The 19,118-nt window shown below is 38.6% G+C and overlaps 1 non-coding gene across 1 annotated transcript; it reads right to left on the bottom strand.

Moving 5' to 3' along the window:
• Window positions 1-443: 443 nt before the first annotated feature.
• Window positions 444-548, bottom strand: LOC122114000. Its single transcript, XR_006148494.1, has one exon. It is a non-coding gene; the product is annotated as a U6 spliceosomal RNA (small nuclear RNA).
• Between the last annotated feature and the right edge of the window lie 18,570 nt (window positions 549-19,118).

The following is a 19,118-nucleotide window of genomic DNA, read 5'->3' as shown; positions in this document are numbered from 1 at the left end:
TGAAGATTACAGAAGCCCTCCCTGTGATGCTGCATAACTTTTTTGATTTCATTCTTGAGGAGATAATCCATTAGAGGAAGAGATTTAAATACATGGTTCCAGTTTTTCCCATGGTCACTGAGTCTCTGAGAGTGAAATCGTGTTAAAAGTCAGGTTATACAGGACCCCCATGGGTTATTAGAAGTCTCTTCTCTGATTTTTATTTTAGCATCTGAGTAATTTTTCACTTGCCTCCCAAATGCCAAAGGTAGGCCCAGTTTGAAGGAGAGATATGGGATAAGAGCAATGGAATAGGATGATTGGTTTACAGAACTTTTGAACAGCAATTAGCTCCCCAGTACTGCAGCTCCCAGATACAAAGATTACTCTCTATGTCGAAAAAGTATTAATTTCCTGCAAGGAAAGTACAAAAATATGTGTGCTAAATATTTTTCTTAATGTCTACAAGTATGGATTGCTTCACAAATTTGTGTCATCCTTGCACAGGGGCCATGCTAGTCTTCTCTATATCATTCCAACTTTAGTATATGTGCTGTCAAAGGAAGCATCAAGCTTTCTTGTCAGGCTGCCAAGATACTGCTGAGCCTTGTTTTTTACTGGTCATTTTTTAGGATAGGGACCCCCGAGGTACACACCTAACCTATGATCCACCTAATTTATGATTCCTGTCATTGTTGGGATGGCAGGCATTTGCCATCATGTCTAACTTCCCTCGGTGGAGAGGGAAGACCTGGTACCTAGATCCTTCCAATCTTAGTCTCCCATTTAGTTTGAGATGACAGGCATGCGCGACTATACTCAGTTATGGGTTAAGAAGATGTTTCTCAAACTTTTCTGCACAGGTGTCCTTGAACTGTGATCCTCCCATCCTCAGAATTCAAAGTAGTTAGGATTATAGGTGTGAGCCACGAGTGCTCAGTGCTTTCCTCATTTCGATGCAACTGAAGAGAACTTTCTATGGAGGAACAAGCAATTGTACAGAAGCAAGACTGCAGTGGTACTCATTGCCTCCTGTGTGGGAAACAGGTATGAAGGCCTGGAATATGTCTGATGTAGATGCCTCCTTTTAGTTAAAGGAGGCAGATGCATGAAGCTGGTGGTGACTCCTGATTTACAGCCTGTCTAATTTCATTTTTATGGTTGATGTTCTGACAAAACCAGACTCAGGAAGTCAATTCTACTCATCACTCAAGATTCTAAACAGCTCTATACATGAAGGCACAGTATCATCCATAGCTATTTCCCCCATAATTTAAAAACTAGCACTTTGTATCCATATGTCCTATAGTATATTTCTTTTTCTTTCTCTGGATTTTTTTTGGGGGGGTCCAGTCGTGGGGCCTGAACTCTGGGCCAGGGCACTGTCCCTCAGCTCTTCAGCTCAAGGCTAGCGCTCTACCACTTGAGCCACAGCGCCACTTCCTGCTTTTTTCTTTTTGCTTATGTGGTGCTAAGGAATCGAACCCAGGGCCTCATGCATGCAAGGCAAGTGCTCTGAATCACCTTCCCAGCCCCCTCTGGATTTTTTTATATTTCAAAATCTTGATTTCAAACCTGTGCTATAAAGCATTTTCTGGGAAGACGATGAGACGTATTTGACTGTGCCTGTGTGCAACTGTTTTCTCTTGAATGAAAATAGGGTAAAAAACAAAACAAAACCCCCAAAATCAAAACAGAAAACACCATAACAAAAAACAAGTCACATAAATTCATATTTTTCTGGATTTTATGACCATTCTCTCTCTGTCTCTGTCTGTCTGTCTATGTCTCTTTCTTGCTCTCTTCATAGCTGGAATGGCCTCACAGCTGATGTAATTAAATGGTCTCATTTGTAGATGGAAAGGCCCATAAATGCTAAATGATTTATTTAAGGTGTTCAGCATCTCAGTAGCTACAGATAAGAACAAAACTAGTATCTATGCTTTTCTCTTTCTGATTCAGGGCTTTCTGCATCACACTTGGTGACCTGGGAACAGGGCCTCTCCCTGCTCCCCGCCCTAGAGTATAGTTTCCCTTCCCTGCATAGCAATGAGAAAGAGAATTGGTTCATTTCTTTAAAATTAAATAGAAAATTATATTCCTTATGGTTAAAATATTTTTTGTAATAGCTATTTTTATGAGTCCATGCTTATGTCTGAATTTAAAATCAGTATATTTAAATAAGATGTGCTTGTTACTTTTATTTGTAACTGTTCCATAAGTTTTCTTTCCAGGCATATGTTTTTATTGGAATAGTTCTTTTTTTCTACAAAAGATATTACTAACATGTCTTATTTTTCCTTAGCCTTATTTATTTTAACAGTAAAGTAGAAAATTTTATCCATTTGCATGCATTCTGAGGATGTGTGTGGGAGAATTGTCTTTCCCTACCCTGCTGGTTGTCACTTAATTGGTCCCATCTGTCTGACCTTGGTGTGCCCTGATAGAATACATTCTTCTGCCAATTATTAGTCCATTTTCATGTGAAGAAGCACCATTAATGGCTACTAGCTTTGTTGGGAGAAGTTAAGGAAATAGACGCTAAAAGCAACTAAAACTGAAGATGGTACTTTCAGAAGGGAATCTATTAGGTATTGACAAAGGAAAATAGATTTGGAGTATGAGACATTTATAGATAAGGCTTTTTCCTAGTTCCTACAAGACCTTTACTCTTGACTGCATGAATACATCAAAGCAAAATTGGTAGAGCAATTGGGAAAACTGTAAAGGAATACAGGACAGAGAAAAAAATTGGAACAAATTTTTCTGCCTTGGCCTTTCAGACGAGTTGAGTCCTGTGAAAAATCTCTATTACCTCTACTTCTTCCTAACCTTGACCATGGTTCTCTTTTTCCTGTCAGTGGTTCAGTCCTGGCTCTGCCCTTGGCTAGTCACATGATTATGGGCTGAACATTGCTTTGCTTCTTAGTCTGTAATATGAAAATATTTAATATGTGTAAACACTTAGGACATTGACTAGCTCAGGAGGAGTCTAACAAAGATGGCACTATTTTGGTTTCCTGCTTGATTTTCCGTGTTTTAGCACCATGCTCAATTCAGTGCAGAGCTTTGACAAATGGGGTTTTCTAGTGACTTTAGGACAGCAGCCATCTGAAGCATCCATCATGCAACTTGGAGATTGGTGATCACAGCTGTGATCACATACTGAGTCCTGAATGGCTCTGCTCTCTGGTTGATGCTCTTGGCTGCAGGGGCTGGCTAGGTTGTCCCCAAACATTTTCTCTACGTGTGCTCTGCTTCTCAGGGGAAAGTGATGGCTCATGTCCATTTTGTTCATCATTTGGTTTTTCTGTACCATAAGGGCATTTTATGTTTTCATTAGTCCTATTCCGCTATATAGAATGATTTTTAATTGAAAAAACAAAACAAAGCACAAAAAAGTAATAAGCCAGAGCAAAAACAATCTCATGAAATTTCATCTCCAATTAACCAGCAAAAAGCTGGGATGGACACATAGCTCAAGTGGCAGAGCATCAGCCATGCAAACTAGCTGAGCCGGAGCATGAGACCTGAGTTAAAACCTCAGTACTGGCAAAATTAATAAATAGATTAATAATGAAGAAAAATACTTTCTATTCCAAATCCCTACCTGTGGAGATAACATTGTTTTTCATTATGCCTTTTTTAGTGTTTCTGTGGCCATCTCTCTATTTATATCTTCTGCTCATTCTAGCATTTGAAGCCTTGTTTGTTAAGATGATCTTGTCACTAACGTTTCCTCCAGAGTCAGTTTTTCTTGAGTCTCACCTTCTCAGGTGATCCTCACTGCTTGGTGACAGTAGGTGAGATTTTTCCATGAGTAACAGCATGGACCCAGGCACACTGTTTACAGGGATCATGAGGTAGAGCAGCAGTGTCCACTGATGACAGTCAATCAGTAGGAAGCTAGTTGAAATCTTCAGGTTGTCCAAATGCCAGAGAGTTGCGTTCTCTCTGAGGAAACAATAGTCAGACTGAAGGCTTAAGTTTCCCAGATGATTAATTTGTTCCTTTAGAAAGGAAACTTCCATCTTGCCTAGTGCTCCCACTGAGCTCCTAGGGCTGACGGTGACAGGGATAAAGGGTAAAGAGTGGGATGGAGAATCTGGAGTACATATTCATTCTATACAGATGTTTCCTAAGAGTGCTGCCTTGCCTTGCAAGGCAGGTGCTCTGCCACTTGAGCTAACATTATTTGGGGGACCAAGCTTTGTGTTTTTACTTAAGGCTAGTCTCAGACTTGATCCTCCTGCCTATGCCTTCTGCATAGTTGTAATTACAGACATTCACCACCATGCCCAGCTCATTGGCTGGTTGAGATGGGGTCTTGCTAACTTTTATTACATCTGGCTTCAAAGTGTACCCCTCCTGGTTTCTGCCTCCTGAGTGGCTAGGATTCCAGGTGTGGGCCACGGTGTCCAGCCACTGTACTTTCAATGAACTCTTTTCAGCCCGTTTTGGTTCCACTTCTTACTTCCGTTGAACAATAGAGAAATAGTATGTTTTAGAAGGTGATATGTGGTTCATAAGCTAATATAAAGAGCTGTGAGTGATGGAGTGAATGTGAGATAAAAATAACTTTAGGCTAGTTTCCAGTATAGATTTGACAACTACAACAATAATGTGTGAAATACATAGAATTCCAGCAACAATCTATGATTTACAAGATGTGTATATGTTGGCCAAGGAGCAAGTAAAGTTGAATGACTGAAAAGAGGAAATGTTTCCTATTGTTGAGAACGATTTCAAACAATAAATAAAGATTTAAAGAGAAAAGTGTAAGTTAGCACACTGAGGACTGGGTTAAAAATTGAGATTGGGAATCAACAGAATAATTCATGATTATTACTAGCAAATACCCCATTCAGCTTTGTAGCCTAAGAAACTGAACCCTGCATAGTCATACCCTTTGCTGCATGAAGAGATAGATGATTAAGAAGGTTAGTGACTCTAACCTTTATGTCATATCTTAATCTGTAAATGAAGACAGTCCAGGGTCATTTTATAACTTCTCATTAACCCATTTGGTCCATCTGATTCATTTCCAAGGACAAAAAGTATAATGTGATTTTAAGATGTTGACTTCAATGATTTGTCAAAGGCTGTATACAGCCTCTCAGCACATTCAGGTAACAGATTTTCCTTTTTTTAGAATTCATTTCTAAGCAGTTTCTGTTCAATTAAAATCATTCATGATCAGTAGTTTTGTTATTTTCATCTTTTTATGATATTCCCCAAACTAGCTGGATGTTGAATGCCTGTTTTCATAGTTGCTCAGAAGGCTGAGTTATCAGGATTGTGCTTTGAAGCCATCCCAGGCAATCAACCAAAAAGCTAGACTGGAAGTATGACTCAAGTGGCAGAGCATCAGCTGTTAATGAAAAAGCTCAGAGGCCTCCAGTTCAAGCCCCAGTACCAACATAAAACTAAACAAAAAATTACCCTAAAATGTTTATATTACCAGAGGATCATGTCTAAGAATTACCTTTATACAATTTTTGTCCATATTGAAAAATTCGCCACAACCATTTCCTTTTGTCTGTTAGAATTCTTAATTGTTTTCTTGTAAAAAAAAGTTTTCCATCAGAATTAATGTAACTAATCTCCTCTTCATTGTGCTTCTGTCTCCCTTATATATATTGCTCCTTACTATCTCATATCCTTAATTTGTGCATGTGTACATGGGTACATGGACTTGAACTCAGTTCTTGCTTGGCTTTTTCACTCAAAGCTAGCATTTGATCTCCTAGCGCACACCTCCACTTGCAGCTTTTTGCTGGTTAACTAGGGGTGAGAATCTCTCAAGTTTGTCTGCCCATGCTGACTTTGAACCTCTATCCTCAGATCTTAGCTTCTGAATAGCTAGGATTGCAGGTATGAGCCAGTATACCTGTCTTACATTCTTATTTTAATTGTATCTCTGTAATCCTAAGGATATGGTCTTTTTTATGTTTTTCTCTCATGAATCTATGTTATCTATCTACCATCTATCATCGATGTGGCTACTATAAGGGACCTTTCATCTTACAGGTTCCTCCTTTATCCTGTCTACACTTTCCTCCTCCTTTTTCCCTTTTGCATTTGCCTGTAAATATAATCCTGGTATCTAGGCTTTGGTTTTTTTTTTGAAATTTTCCTTGTTTATGAGATTATGTAATAGTCAATCAAACACAGTATTTCAAGGTAAAATGAACCCATCAGAGGCTTGAATTTTGATACTTATCAAATGTTTATGCCCATGTTGTTTGCATGATCACCACCTCCCTAGTTTATTTTCTAAATGTAATAAAGCTCAATTGCTAGAATTTTCCCTCATATTGGGGTCAAATCTAGAGCCAAATTATTAAGTTGCTTTTACCTTCTAAGAAGTCTTCTTTCCTTAATATTCAATGCATCCAGCCACCAAAGATGCTATTTGCATATTCTTTTTCTCTTTTAATTCTTGAAAAGGGCACCTTTGTCATTTCAAAGATCATATCTCTTAAGAAACGTGCTTTTAAACTTGTGTCATTAAACATTATAGCTTGCTGTTTCTGTAACTACTTAGGAAGGTTTGCAATCAAGATCATATATGAAAAAAAACCCACTTACTTTTAAGATTTATATTTGTTGAAAGAAGTGACCAGGTAGTGAAATCAACTAAGGTTTTTTACATTGTTGTGATCTTTCAGTAGTTACAAAGGCCGTGCCATTTAACAAAGCAGTTCATGAATACAATGCATCTTGATCAGTGTCACCCTCTCCAACAGCCTCACTCTCTTTCAATCCATCCCTTCTCTTTCATTAATTTTGTGGTATACACAATGAATTCTTGACCATATTCTTCCCCTCTTGATTAATCTACCCCTCTCCCCTTGACCCTACTTTCTTTCTTACATGTACCTATTTCTTAGTTCTTAATTTATTTGGCTTTGCCATAGTTTTTTTTTTTTTTTAAGAATTATACTATTTGAGTTCTCCATAGTCTATTATACTTCAGTTAATCCATTTAGTACCACTTGCATACCACCCAATGTGTTTACTTATAGATTTATAGGTACAGTCTATCTACCACAAATGAGGGAAACCATGAAACCTTTGTTTCTCTGGGTTTGGCTTATTTCACTTAAATTTTTTTCCAAATCTTTCCATTTCCTTACCAGTAGTACAATAGCTTTCTTTTCCTTCATCTACAGTTCAAGTGCCTTTGACATGTAAGGGAACATGTTCACAGATTCCAGGGCCTTTGTAATACTTATTACATTATACCCAAAATTTGGAAGTTTGCATCAATAGGCTCTGAGTTGTCTCATTTTACTACTTTGTCCATCAAAGTATTGAGTAATCAAGCTTCAATTACAAAGATGTAGTAATAAAAACAGCTTGGTATTGGCACAAGTGTAGGCCTGAGGACCAATGGAATATAATAGAAATGAGCCCACAGACCTATAGCTACCTAATATTTGATAAGGGATCTAAAAGTACAGGATGGAAGAAAGATAGCCTCTTTAACAAATGATGCTGGCAGAATTGGCTACACATGTGCAGAAAACTGAAGTTAAATCCTTATCTATCACCCTGCAGCAAAAATCAACTCCAAATGGATAAAGGACCTCAAAGTAAAAGCAAACACCCTGAAAACATTACAGAAAGGAATAAGACAAACTCTAGGGTTCCTTGACACTGGCCAAAATTTTCTTAATAAAGACCCAGAAACAATAAATCAAAGAAAGGCTAGACAAAGGGGATTGCATCAAACTGAAGAGTTTCAGCATGGCAAAGGATGTGGCTAGCAACATCAATAGAAAGCCCACAGAATGGGAGAAGATCTTTATTAGATATGCATCTGACAAGGGCCTCATCTCTAAAATCTACTGGAGCTCCCAAAGTTTAACATTCCAAAAACAAATCCTCAAAGAAACAACAACCCAATTAATAAATAGGCTAAAGGCTTAAAGAGAGATTTCTCTGAAGAAGAAATAAGAATGGCCAGTAGATACATGAAGAGATGTTTGACATCCCTGGCAATAAAAGAAATGCAAATCAAAACAACACTGAGATTCTACCTGACCCCAGTGAGAATGGCCATTATCAAGAAAATTAACAATAACAGATACTGGTGGGGATGTGGCCAAAAGGGAGCCAAAACTGTTGGTGGGAATGTTGACTTGTTCAACTACCCTGGAAAATAGCATGGAGGTTTCTCAAAGGACTAAACATAGAGCTCCCCTATGACCTAGCAATCCCACTCTGGGCATCTATTCAATTGACCACACACCAGACTACAATGTAGCCACCAGCACAACCATGTTCATTGCAGCATTGGTTACCATAACCAAGATATAAAATCAACCCAGATGCCCCTCAGTAGATGAATGGCTCAAGAAAATGTGGAATGGAATTCTACGTTTCCAAAGAAACAGGCTGCAAGTTTCCCTTATTTGTAATAATTAGAATTTGTCTATAAATTTACAAATAAACCCAATGATAGTAAAAGACATATAATTACACTTGAACATGATTAATTAAACAACACTGTAAACATTCCACAATGAGACAAAAGGAGGATACTCTTAGGAGAGGATCACAGGGCTCAATAGCTATGCGCATATGATCATATAAAATGATGCTTATCAAAACAAATTCCAAGAAATGGAAGCAAGAGGTTTTTTTTATTGTATGCTATTTTTGTCCCTTTGATTTATTCCCTTCTGTTGCTGAACCCTTTGTCTTGTATATAAGTTTATCTGATTTGGGGAGAGGAAGGGGAAGCACAGAAATGCAGAGACAATGGGTGAAGCAATTCAACAGTGAAACACAATAGACACTATGTTGAAATGAGCTATACAACTTGTGGGGGAGGGAAGTTGGGAGAGGAAAAACTAGGAGAGAATGAAGGAGGGGGTGACACTCTTCAAAAGGAAGTGTACTCATTACCTGACTCATGTAACTGTAACCCTCTGTACATCACCTTTACAATAAAATTTAAAAGTTTAAAAAAGCAAAGTATTGAGTAATTAATCTTTAAAAGCTATTATTTTAAATGTTACCCAAGATGCCAAGAGAAGTTGAAATTCTGTGCTGTAAAATATCTTTATCAGACAACAATCTGTATTTTCTTCAGTTTTCTTAAAATATCTTCTTTTTCTCCTGCACAGATTGGTTGCAGGGAGTGAAATCTGATGTCAATAAAGGGCAGAGATATTTTCTTTACCTGAATTAGACATTTTTCTATTCTGTTGTGAAAGTCTCTTGGAATGGGGAATCTTATCATATAGTTTTGTGTCCAGAAGACTATTTGGGGATAGGTTCAGATATCCTCACACCTGGCAGAAACTCAGGAGAACAGAAAAGCCACCTGGCTCATTGTTACAGATATCCATTGTCTTTAATTACTTTATATGAATCCTGCCAGAGGGCTCATTCCTTTGCCTTAAAAAGGTAGCCATGTTGCCTGAAGAACCAGGCAGAATATGTATTTGTCATCTTTATTTCTCAGAAATAGCAATTCAAATTATGTTATTCTCAGATGATATTTACCTTGGCAAAAGCATGCATCTTAAAGCAGATAATTTTCTTCTAGTCAAAGCAGGATTGATAGTTTTAAAAATAGTCAAATCAGCTTATGGTGCACATCAAGCTGTAAAAATAGAAGCTGGGGCTATGCTTGACAGATTCCAAAGATAGTCTTTGGTATAATTAGCTAATACCACACTGCAGGTCTCTTTAATATTAATGAACCACTAATGTCAACGTGAGAAATTGCATAAAGAGTCTAGAAACCTTTTAATATAATCTCTCAGGCAACAGTAAGATTTACATTTGGGATTTTGCAATAATTAGAGGAGTAATCATGATTAAGCATGTCTTAAAATATATCCATTTGATCCATGACTATTACAAATCAAGAAGCATTATTTTTCTTGGACTTTTTCCTTCATCAATACATGGGAAATGTATCTATACTTCAAAGTAATCAATACTGTCTATATGTCATGTTTTGTCAATAGACAAGAAATAGTTGTAACTATACTGTAAAGCGTCCAATAACTTCTATAAATCAAGTGCCCACATCTGGTGAAATCTCTTAGTCTTTGCCATGAACTAGAGATAGCCTTCCCAGTGTATACTCCCTGCTAGTGAAGATTCCAAAAGAATGAGGTTTATGTGTGTTTGAAGTGCTCTTCATTGTTTCTTACTCCCACATTCGGGGACAGTTTGCAGGCCTTCACTTGAAGTTTATTAAAGACTGTCTCTTTGACTTTGTAGAAGCTAAGCTATTTGAGTTTCAGGGGCATATTTGGAGCATGTGGTATGACAAAGCAGATCACATCTAGGTGGATAGGAAGCAGGGAAGTGGACAGGAAGGAACTAGTACAGGATGTGCCCTTCAGAGGAATCTGTCCACTAACCTACTTACTCCTGCTATGCCCCTCTCTATATAGTGCCATCTGCTGGGATCAAGGGAAGGACCTATTAAGCTATTATAGTTATATGCAAAAATACTTTTTTAAGTTCCTCAAAATTGCTTTTGATTTCTGTGTCCTTTGTCTTGTATGTACATTTATCTGATTTGGGGAGGAGAAGGGGAAGCACAGAAACTGGGACAAAGGATAACAATAGTGATACTTACTAGGCACTAAGTTGGAAATTAACTATACAACTTGGATGGAAGGGGGTTGAGGGGGAAAAAAACCTGAGAAAAAATGAGGGAAATGGATGACACTGTTCAAAAGGAAATGTACTCATTACCTGACTTATGTAATTGTGACTCTTCTGCATTATCATCTTTACAATAAAAATTTTTGAAGGTCCTCAAAAATCTCATCAAGAGATAATTTGTGCTTATTTTCTGTTTTTCAGTATTTAGTGTTTACATACATTTTTTAAAAATACTTCTTTTAGACCTGTTTTTTTCTCCTTAATGTACTGTATATACCTTTCTTTGTGAGAACACGTCTATATGGGTATCAGTCTATGTGCATAATAGTGAAATAGTATTCTATTAAGTAGAAGTATAATAATATTTATGTCAATATATCTTACATTTCTTTACATGTTCATCTGGGTAATTTCTTAAAATAATGACAAAGAAATCTGTAAAAAATAATTAACATTAAAATAATTTAATAGCTGGAAGCTGGTGGCCCATGCCAGTAATCCTAGATACTCAGGAGGCTGAGATCTGAGATCATGATTCAAAGACAGAAAGGCAGTGAGAGCCTTATCTCCAAGTAACCACCAGAAAAAACTGAAAGTGGAGTGGTGGCTCAAAGTGGTGGAGTGCTAGCCTTGAACTAAAAAGCTAAAAGACACCCAAACCCTGAGTTCAAGCCCCATGACTTAATTAATAAATAGATACATAAAACATCAAAAATAATAGAACTATCTTAAATTTATACACGAGATCTTTTTTTTTTATTGTGAAAATACCGTACAGAGGGGTTACAATTACATGGGCAAGATGAGTGCATTTCTTATCAAGAATTGTTGCCTCCTCCTTTGTTTCCCCTTCCCATCCCTTCCTATCCCCCTAGCCCCTCCCCACCTGATCCTCTCCCCACACCAAAGTTGTAAAGTTTGTTTCCGACATAACATCTTGTACATCTCATTGTTGCAATGGGTCCACCTGTATCCCTATTTAAACAATTTGTTTTTTCCCTTCCTCTCCACAAATTATACCAACATCAAATACAGTGAAAGCAGGATGTGGTATATATACACAATGGAATTCTATGCCTCCATCAGAAAGAATGACATTGCCCCATTTGTTAGGAAATGGAAAGACTTAGAAAAAATTATATTAAGTGAAGTAAGCCAGGCCCAAAGAAACATAGGTTCCGTGGTTTCCCTTATTTGCAATAACCAGTGTATGTCTGAGTCAAGCAGAAAAGGTCAGATAAGTTGATGTTAGGGAAATGAACCCCAAGATAAGTATTCAAATGGTTTTTTTTCTTTCATGCAATTGTTTCTAGTATATACACGAGATCTTTTAGTCATAAGGATATGTGTTCTGTTTTGATACTGCCAAATATTTTCTAAGAAAAATTACATAAATGTATACTTACCTCTCAAATGGAATGTCATAACTCAGCTCTTTCCATCATTAATTGGATATTATTATGCTTTTATATTTTTTCTTAATTGAGGAATGAACTTCTGGCTGAATTTGTATCTTTTACTTCAAAGTGGGTCAGATATAACAGATGAATTAAAAACTACTATCATGTAAATTCAAGTATAATGACAATGTAGGTAAAGAAGTAGCACTGCACCAGTTCCTGGAAGCCCCCTGCATACCTCCTGTACATACCTCCTGATTTCCTAGCACCTCTCCTCCCAGAAATGGCAACTTTCCTCAACATCCATAAGGATTGATCCTTACAATTGAAGCATAGCTCTGAACATTCCTGAGTAACAGAGGCTTGATCACCTGTCCTTGAACCGTAAACAAGAGAAATGTTTTCTTTCCTTTCCTTTTTTTTTTGTTGTTGTTGTTGGTCGTGGGCCTTGAACTTTGGGCCTGGGCAATATCCATCAGCTCTTAAGTTCAAGGCTCTACCACTTGAGCCACAGCACCACTTCTAGCTTTTTTTTCCTGTTTATGTGGTGCTGAGGAATCGAACCCAGGGCCTTGATTCCTCAGCACCACATAAACAGGAGAAAAAAAAAGCCAGAAGCGATGTTGTGGCTCTAGTGGTAGAGCCTTGAGCTGAAGAGCTGAGGGACAGTGCCCAGGCCCAGAGTTCAGGCCCCACAACCAATCCCCTCCCTCCCCCCTCCCCCCACACACAAAAGAGTCTCACAGACTTTCCTGCTTGGTTTGGCTTTGAACAGCAATCCTCAGATCTCAGCCTCCTTAGTAGCTAGGATTACAGGTGTGAGCCACTAGAGATCAGTGAAATGTTTTCTTTTATTGACTCCTATTTGGCTCGTTATTGTGCATAGGCTTACTGTGGAACTTCCCGCAAAGGATAAAGAGGAGACTCCTTTGATGAGTTTGAGGATTTCCCAGTACCTCACAATCTTTCCTTGGGACTTCACTACAGCCTGTGACTCTTCCTACCCCATCCTTCCTCCTCTGCACATGTATGGTCTGACCTGCTTCACAACCCATTCCTTCAAAAATTTTTTTTTTTTACTGTTAAGGTGATACAGTTACATAAGTAAGGTAATAAGTAAATTCCTTGTCAAACTTGTTACTGCCGCCCTCATTTTTCTCCCACTTTCCTTCCTCCCCCACCCCAAGTTGTACAGATCATTTCCAACATATTGTCTTGTGAGTATCACTATTGCTTTGGTTCCCCCCCCCCCCCTTGTCCTTTGTCTCACCATTTTGTTGTTCCCCTTTCCTTCCCTAATTTAGATAAATGTATATACAATACCGGGTACCAAAATCAAATACAGTGACAAGGGATAAACCATAGGGGGAAGAACACACAAAAGAAATAAGAAATCACATAGGACATTAAAAACAACAACAGCAAAGAAAAATCTCTTGTGTCCATGTCTTAGAGTTCATTTTGTTTAGCATCATTTTATATGGTTATATGTATGTTGCTATTGAGCTATTCTGCTCATTGCAAATAAGGGAAACCATAGAAGTATGCTTCTTTGGGTCTGGCTTACTTCACTTAATATGATTTTTTTCCAAGTCTTTCCATTTCCTAACAAATGGGGCAATGTCATTCTGATGGAAGCATAGAATTCTATTGTGTGTGTATCTATATTTGTATATAGATACACACACACACACATATATATATATACATACACACACATATATATATATATGTATGTATATATATGTATATATGCATACACCATATTTTCTTGATCCATTCATCTACTGAGGGGCATCTGGGTTGGTTCCATATCTTAGCTATGGTGAATCATCCTGTGAACAATCTATTTCTTTATTTCTTTCATCCTTTACATGTAGTCTCCTCAATAAATCTATTGAATGTTTAACACCATTTTAACATCTATAAATTGAAGGACTTGAACCAAACACAAATCATTAAGAAGAACAAGATAGTTCTGTAGGTAAGAATGTCTCTTTGTTCGTGTGAGACAGAGCCTCAGACTTTAATGCAGACTTTAATCCTTGTGAAGGAGAGGGAGAAGAAATCTGGATTGGGTAAGAAGAATCTCATGCTGAGAGGCAGTTTCAGGAAAGATTTGGCTAGGTCCATGGGACCTCCTTAAGTTCACGGAGGAGTACTGAGCATCATAGGAAGAGTGCTGTAGTTCATTCACTATATTCGGTCATTAGCAAGAGGCAAAGCCCGAGGCGCCTGTGGCTTAGGCAAGATTATGGCAGTATTTGGGGCTGCCCATTAATTATATTTTCTGCAACCAAACACCCCAGAAGCTCCTTTTCATATCTAGCATAGTCCTTACCTTTCACTGCACAAATCAACTTTTTCTCACCCAGAGTTGGAAATAGAACATCATGTTTTTCACAGGCTTATCCTAAGAACTGGACAAAAGGCAGTATTATGGTCCAAATGTTTGTGTTTCCTAAAATTCTTATGTTGAAACTCAGCCCTGATGAGACAATACAAAGAAATTAGACCTCTAGGAAGTTATTGGGTTGAATAGGATTAGTGTTTTTATAAAAGAAGTCTGGGGCTGGGAAGGTGGCTCAGTGTAGAGCGCTTGCCTTGCATGCATGAGGTCCTGGGTTCGATTCCTCAGCACCACATAAGCAAAAAGAAAAATGCCGGAACTGACACTGTGGCTCAAGTGGTAGAGTGTTAGCCTTGAGCTGAAGAGCTGAGGGACAGTGCCCAGGCCCAGAGTTCAGGCTCCATGACCGGGCCCCCCCCAAAAGAAGAAGTCTTAAAGAGTAAAAACAGAAAGTGGCCCTTATGAATCTCACCAGACACTCCAGTACTATGAGGGTAAGGTCTCTGCTGTTTGTAAACCACTTAGTAGATAGGAATTTATCACCATGGTCTGAATGGACTAAGAAAGACTATTCTGCCTCTCTTAATGACATACTAAGCCTCTTGACTGTGGTTGGTTTCAGAGATGCATCTGGTTCTCATTTCTTGCCTTTTCAACTACCTTTTTTCAAATTCCATTATCCTTAGTTGACTTCCTACCACAGCAAATCTTAGTCGCTTGTCTTTGGAAGATATGATTGGAATTTTCATGATAAAGGGGTGTGACATAATAATCATACCCTCTCTGGACTTGTGTTTCTACCCATGTGCATTCACACAATGGAGCCTTTAGGGGGAATTATTCCTTGGTTCCAAGACCCATGCATTTTTTTTTGGGGGGTCCGGTCGTGGGGCCTGAACTCTGGGCCTGGGTGCTGTCCCTCAGCTCTTCAGCTCAAGGCTAGCGTTCCACCACTTGAGCCACAGCACCACTTCTGGCTTTTTTCTTTTTGCTCATGTGGTGCTGAGGAATCAAACCCAGAGCCTCACACATGCAAGGCAAACGCTCTACCGCTGAGCCACCTTTCCAGCCCCCACCCATGCATTTTGTAGGTCTCTGATTTACTGTGTATATTGCACCATGTAGGGTGGTACCTCAGCTCTAGGAAGACATTCTTCCTAGAGGTCTGACATTCTTCCTAGAAGGTCTGATACATCTAGATGGCCCAGTATGTGATGCCAAGTGGTGTTGGGCTTCCTCCTCCTCCATCGTGAAGGAGATGGTGGAGTATGCAGTAGTCTTTGTTTACTTCCCTTTTCAGATCAGGTTTTTGTCCCCTGTTTTTCTCCACATTTCAGGAAACTAGCTTTTTGGACTAGATTAAATATTTAGGTTAACATAAATAGGTTAAACTTTAGGATTTTTATTTCTTCCAGAATTTTCCATTTTTGTCCAACAATTTGTACATGATAATGTTCATTTTATGTACTCTTGTGGCTCCCAGTAGTATCTGACTCCTAGACTGGTAGCAGCTCCTCCAATCATTCCCTTATGCTTACCTCTAGTTAGATACCATGTCATGTAGCCACAAGCCTGTATAGCAAGCACTATGTAAGATCGTGCCATTCTAAGAACAAGAACATCAATAGCATCCATTCTAGGATGAAAGTGGTCCAAAAGGAGACAACGTTCTGTCAGGTTACCAGTCAGTCTCTTTGAGGAGTGAATCATACTGGGTGTTCAACAGTGGTCTTTATTGCAAGCAAAGGCAACAATAGCTTGACTGAATATGGTAAATGGAGAACCATGCTGTTGAGTCCACATCCATTTTTTTCAATTCAGCCATTGAGATCACTCCACTCATGCATCCTTGTGCCCACTCTTGAGTAGTCAATGGTAAAGATAGATAATGACAACAGGTTAGCCTTTCTGTTTCTTTTATTTCCCCCGTCTCTGCTCTGTGGGATGCTCTCTCATAGATGTTACCACACTACAGAAGACTCTCCATACTTAGTACCATTGCTGGCCAGGTGGCCATCCAGTCCCTATGCTTCTGGCCATCTTACCTGAGAAAAGGAGTAAACAAAGCCCCTTTCTATGTCCAAATAGAAAAAAAGAAAAATTAAGTTTTATATAACATTGAATAGAGCAAGGAGACAATTATAACTATAAATAAGATACATTGGTAAGTTTGATGAAAGTTTTGACTATTTTTAGTTTAGAAATCTTGTATTTTTTATTCTTAGGAAGTGTTACCAACCTAAGACCAAAAGATGAGTATGCCAAAAGAGAAGAAAAGGGACTGAGAATTTTCCTGAGTGGTCCTCACTGTTGGCCAGGTACTGGCACAGAGTGATTGAGGCAGACCAGGGAACACAACCAGAGTGTGATGTGAAGCCCCAGAAGATAGGACTTGACTGAGGTAAAAACTCTCAGTAGTACCTGCCAGTGAGAGCAAGAGGGGTTAGCCTACTATTTTAAACCTCTCTTCTAACCGTCTAGAATTGGAGCCTTCTGAGCTTTTAGAGTTAGAAAGCTTCTGGTTTCAGGAACATGCCATATAGACCCTGCTAAGGGCCTTATGAAAAGGCACAGTTGGAGCAAACAGCCTGCTGACAGCTGAGATTTGAATTTTAAATGCAGAGACTTCTGAAAGAAAAATAGTCTCAGCACAACATAAATTGCTTTCAAACATTCAAAGCCACAGCAGAAAGGGCAACAGAAAAACCACATGAGGCAAAACAATTTTGATAAGCTGTTAGGAAATCTGTTCTCTTTTTTTCAACATCCCTCCCTTTCCTTTACACCCCAAGTCCCCAAAAGCAGCACAAAAATTAATTGAAACTGTTCAGGAAGGTCTAAGAAACTCTACAGAGGGAAGCATATTTGAAATTACATGCAGGACTAAATCAACAGTATCCATTAGAGAAATATGCCTAACCGTGAGGGAGAAATTGTGATTGAGTATGAAGTCAGGTCATTAGTTGGTGTATATTTAACTTGTAAAGGCTAAGTCCTATTAGCTGGTTTTAATTCTGTTCCTAAAGGAATGAGGTGCCTGGGCACCAATTTATCACTATGTTTAGTCATCAAGCAGTCTTGATAGTTTTCAGACCCTTTAAACTGGATGGCTGGTCATTTGTATGTCAGAAGAAAGAACTCACTGGAGCAGCCTCGGACAGTGTGCCTGAGGTATGAAGGATGCCACCTGTATATATATCACATGCCTGGAAGTCAGTTGAAGGTTAATTCTTTCACAGAAATGGCAATACAATTTTTGAGCTCTCCTTGGAGATCTGGGTAAGATGAGTTGGATAAATTTGAAATGTACAGTTGTTTATTTCCACGCCTGTTTTCTTTGTGTTCAATGCATCCCTCCTGGTGACCCAGTCAAAGAGCAAATGTTGATTCCTGCATTTCTGGCTGCAGACATATTATTCTACCAGTGGGAAATAAGGTTCTTGCAGTCCTATTATGGGAGGCCAAATTGCTTCATCCCCAGAAGCCAGTGGATTTCACTAGCTAGCAGTGGGGAGCCCATTCAAAGCTATAATTTGCAATCTGAATCTAATTTCAAGCCTCATCTTAAAAAAAGAGAAAAATTAATATATTGAAGGAGCTCCATGCACAACCAGCTAGCATCTCAAATCCCTTACAAGTGATTGGTAATCGATTTCTTGAAGAAAATGAATCAGTTTAATCATAGTTTCACCATTCTTGTATTTTGCACATATTAGCCATGGAAAATAAGGGTGAAGACCCATTGTGCCTACTAAGAAATAATTCATCCCATTATCCAAAAGAATGAGTACCTTTCAAATATTACCAGGATAAGAAAACAATTCTGCCTTTTAATAGAAGTGAAAAATTTATGTGAATTCAGCCTTAAAATAGACTGGTAGGAGAGCACTCTACCAAAGTGAAATTGAATTTAGGGGCTGTCATTCCTGTAGATGGAGAGAACGACATACATCAGAAAGGTCACACAGTTCTAAGCTTTGGCTTTGCTTACTGCGCCCACCCCTTTCAGAAGCTGAATTAATGAGCAGACTACTGTCTCCAGTTTTCCAACCATAACAAGCTCACAGTGGAATCAAGAAAAAAAAGTCAGGGAAAGTCACAGCAGAAATACGTTCTCCCGTCACTTGAAAGGCGCTTTGTAGCCAAGGCAAGGATATGTAGTCATGAAGCTTGGAATTGAAGGTCTGGGGTTGTTACCCTTCTCAAGAGAAAGTTGTAAACAATACCCCAGGCCTTCTCTTCAACTCCCACATTCTCCTTGATTGCTAGTTTTTTTTTTTTTTGTGTGTGTGTGTGTTTTACTTTTTTTTAATTGTGAAAATACCATACAGAGGGGTTACAATTACATGGCCAAGGTAATGAGTACAGTTCTTATCAAGTGTTGTTGCCTCCTCCTTTGTTTCTCCTTCCCATCCCTTCCCATCTCCTCCCTCTACCCCCTACTGTACCCCACCCCAGCCAAAGTTGTAAAGTTCGTTTTTCGACATAATGACTTGTTGCAATGGGTCCACCTGTATCCCTATTTAAAAGATTTGTTTTTTCCCTTCCCCTCCACAAATTATACCAACATCAAATACAGTGAAAACACCAGTTATACCGTGGGGGAGGGACATACAAAGCAACAAAGAAATCATCTTATAAATATGTTAGAAACAATTGCAAGAAATAAAAAAATTTGAATACTTATCTTGGGGTTCATTTCACCTAACATCAACTCATCTGACCTTTTCTGCTTGACTCAGACATAT

This window comes from Dipodomys spectabilis, unplaced genomic scaffold, assembly GCF_019054845.1.
Source record: "Dipodomys spectabilis isolate Male_0828 unplaced genomic scaffold, ASM1905484v1 ptg000102l, whole genome shotgun sequence".
Classification (NCBI taxonomy): Eukaryota; Metazoa; Chordata; class Mammalia; order Rodentia; family Heteromyidae; genus Dipodomys; species Dipodomys spectabilis.
This window is presented reverse-complemented; position numbering and strand designations above follow the sequence as displayed.